This window comes from Rattus rattus, chromosome 8 (assembly GCF_011064425.1).
Source record: "Rattus rattus isolate New Zealand chromosome 8, Rrattus_CSIRO_v1, whole genome shotgun sequence".
Lineage (NCBI taxonomy): Eukaryota > Metazoa > Chordata > Mammalia > Rodentia > Muridae > Rattus > Rattus rattus.
Genome location: NC_046161.1, coordinates 39832354 through 39834971, shown reverse-complemented (window position 1 = coordinate 39834971; position 2618 = coordinate 39832354). Strand labels below are relative to the sequence as shown.

General features: G+C 50.3%; 1 pseudogene; it reads right to left on the bottom strand.

The window, feature by feature from the left end:
* Nucleotides 1-416: 416 nt before the first annotated feature.
* On the bottom strand, nt 417-1045 carry LOC116908159 (annotated as a pseudogene).
* Between the last annotated feature and the right edge of the window lie 1573 nt (nt 1046-2618).

Here is a 2618-nt window from a genome sequence, read left to right as displayed (position 1 = left end):
ATCATCTCTAACTGTAAAGCCAAGGATGACCAGGAACTTGTGATCTTCTTGCCTTCGCCTCCTGAGTGCTGGGAGTACAGTTATGGACCACCGTGTCCGTTGTATGTGATAATCTGATGGCTGGTGGGAAGATTTTTAAGCTCAGTAAGGACAGAGGCCAGATCTACTTTAGTTCTCTTTATTGCATCTCATTATCAGTTTTAGTAGTAAAGCGAGTGACGTAAAGAAAAGTAGATGCCTGACCAGAGAATGAATGAATGAATGAATGAATGAATGAATGAAATATCCTTGCATGGAAGAATAAATGAATAATATTACTTATTACTGATTTTTGTTTTGTCTTATAAACTTTATTAGTCTTGAGAAGAGGAGAAAAAGCAGCTCCTGTCTCTTGTGTCCTCTATGGTTTGCCATTGTCATTGATCATTGATGGGACTGGTCACATGGTCAGGGGAGGCCGGAAAGGCCTTCATCTTGGGCCCGGCCCTGAGATGGGTCACATAGGCAGAGAGAGGGAGGAGGTTGTCTAGGCAGCCAGGGGCCAGGACTCGGTGGAGTTGTAGCAGATCTAGCAATTTATAATCGACCAAGGAGATCTGTGCACCCATGATAAAGGCTTTGCCTCCCTGGTTCTGGGTCAGCAGGGCCTCAAAGGGCTTCAGATGCCCAGGCAGGGCCTTCACATAGTCATCCTTACCACTCTCATCCTTGGTGGAGACGAGGGTGACATATTTGCAGCAAAGGTCCTCCACCCCATCATTCACCATACCCACCAGGGTGGCTTCCCTCTGGTCTTCCCCATAAAGCCCCAAAGATAGGCCCAGGTGCCTCAAGATGGCATCAGATTAGTAAAGGGTGAGGTTTCCATCCTCAGACGTGGGAAGCTGCCCCTACAGACAAGTGGGTGTGTACAAGCCTTGCATCTGAGTATCTTTGGTAACCACCTCCTCCTTCCATCTCTGGCCCTGGTCAGTCAGCAGCATGCACATGGCTTCACACCACCCTCACCTCGAACTGGGGAGTAGACAATGGGGTACAGTGGCATGGCTGCTCTTAGCATTCCTTCTAGGCTCCGCCCAGCAGTTACCTAGCAACAGCCAGGTAGGCCTGGCTTGCTATGAACCCCTCTTTGCTCTCTGCCCCTTCTCTCTCTCTGACTCTCTTCTTTCCCTGACCCTTTCTCACTCTCTCCCCTTCCCCCTCTCTCTCCACATGTTCCTGGCTGTCATCTCTCCCCTCCTGCCCCTGTCTTTCTGTCTCCCTTCCCAATCCCTGTCCCATGCCATAAACTCTACACTATACCTGTCACCCGTCGTTGTCGTCTGGCTGGTACCTCAGGGGAAGGGATGTCTTCGCATGGGCCTGCTGAGGTTCCCTCCCACTGCACATACCCAGTTCTATCAAACATATCCCGGCGCCCTTTTATAAAGCACAACGACTGCTGTGTAGACAGAGGTGCGGACTCAGTGCCCCATAGACAGAGAAGTATTTTGGACGCCTCCTTACTGACGTTTAGGCCTTGCTTTCCTCTATTACCAGACTGCAGCCCAGTAGGAGATGTCGATGGGGTCGTTGTCCAGTACGGCCCAAACTGCTCTGTTAGCAGTGGGGGTGGTAAAGGCCTCACGATGAGGCTTCTCTGTACCACTTCCTGCCTAAGATACGCAGCTTCTCGAAATAAAACTGTTGGGTACCCTCACATCCAGCCCAGGCACCTTCCTGCCTCAATGACCTTTGTCATCTTAATATCTATGACGTGCAGGACTTGCTAGGCAGGGTAACAGCCTCACTGGAGATGGCCTATGGATCCCCTCCTCCCTTCCTCCCTTCCTCCTCACCATCACATCATCAGATCTTGACCAAACAGGCCAGTGGTCCAGATACTATGCTGAATGTCAGGGAGGGATGTTCATGAGATAAAAGTGATTAATAAGATATGACCAGCATGTGCTGCATTCCACAGATGGAGAGATAAGATATGTGCTTTTAAACAGGCTACTCAGACTGTAGGGCAGTGTGTCATAAATGTCAGGCACAGGGTTAAATTGATTAGTGATGCCTGGTTTCAGGGGGAGAGAGAGAATGCGCTAGAACTGTGAGCTGGGCTGGGCTGGGTCAGAGTGTTTTCTACTGTGTCATTCATTTACTTCACGTTGTTCTGTGCAGGAATCAGTCAGGTGCTCCCACTACACTGCTCAGATACAAAAGAACCCCGACTGATGTTGAGTGAAGAGCGGGTAATACGTGAACGAAACTCGAAGACCACCTCATCCGCGCCCAGCGCCTGCTGAAATGAGGCGATGAGGTGATGACGTGCTGCCTGGGTCGCAAGCGGAAGAGCCCCCACCTGCTGAAGTCACGCCTGCTGAGTCATTTCCGGGGAAGTGACTCCGAGACTCTGCCTGCTCGCGTGAGTGTATAGCCTTCCAGTTTCTGTCTTCGGGCGCCACCTAGTGACATCATTCGGAAAAACTCCGCTCCTCCCACTTCCTGGCTTTCCTCATTTGCCTCATACCCTGTAGCTCCGAGTACAAGATACCTCTCTTTCCAGTCCACTTCTCCTATGATTTTCTCACTGTGATCTTTCCCCTGAGCATCCTCTTGAAGAAACATCATCT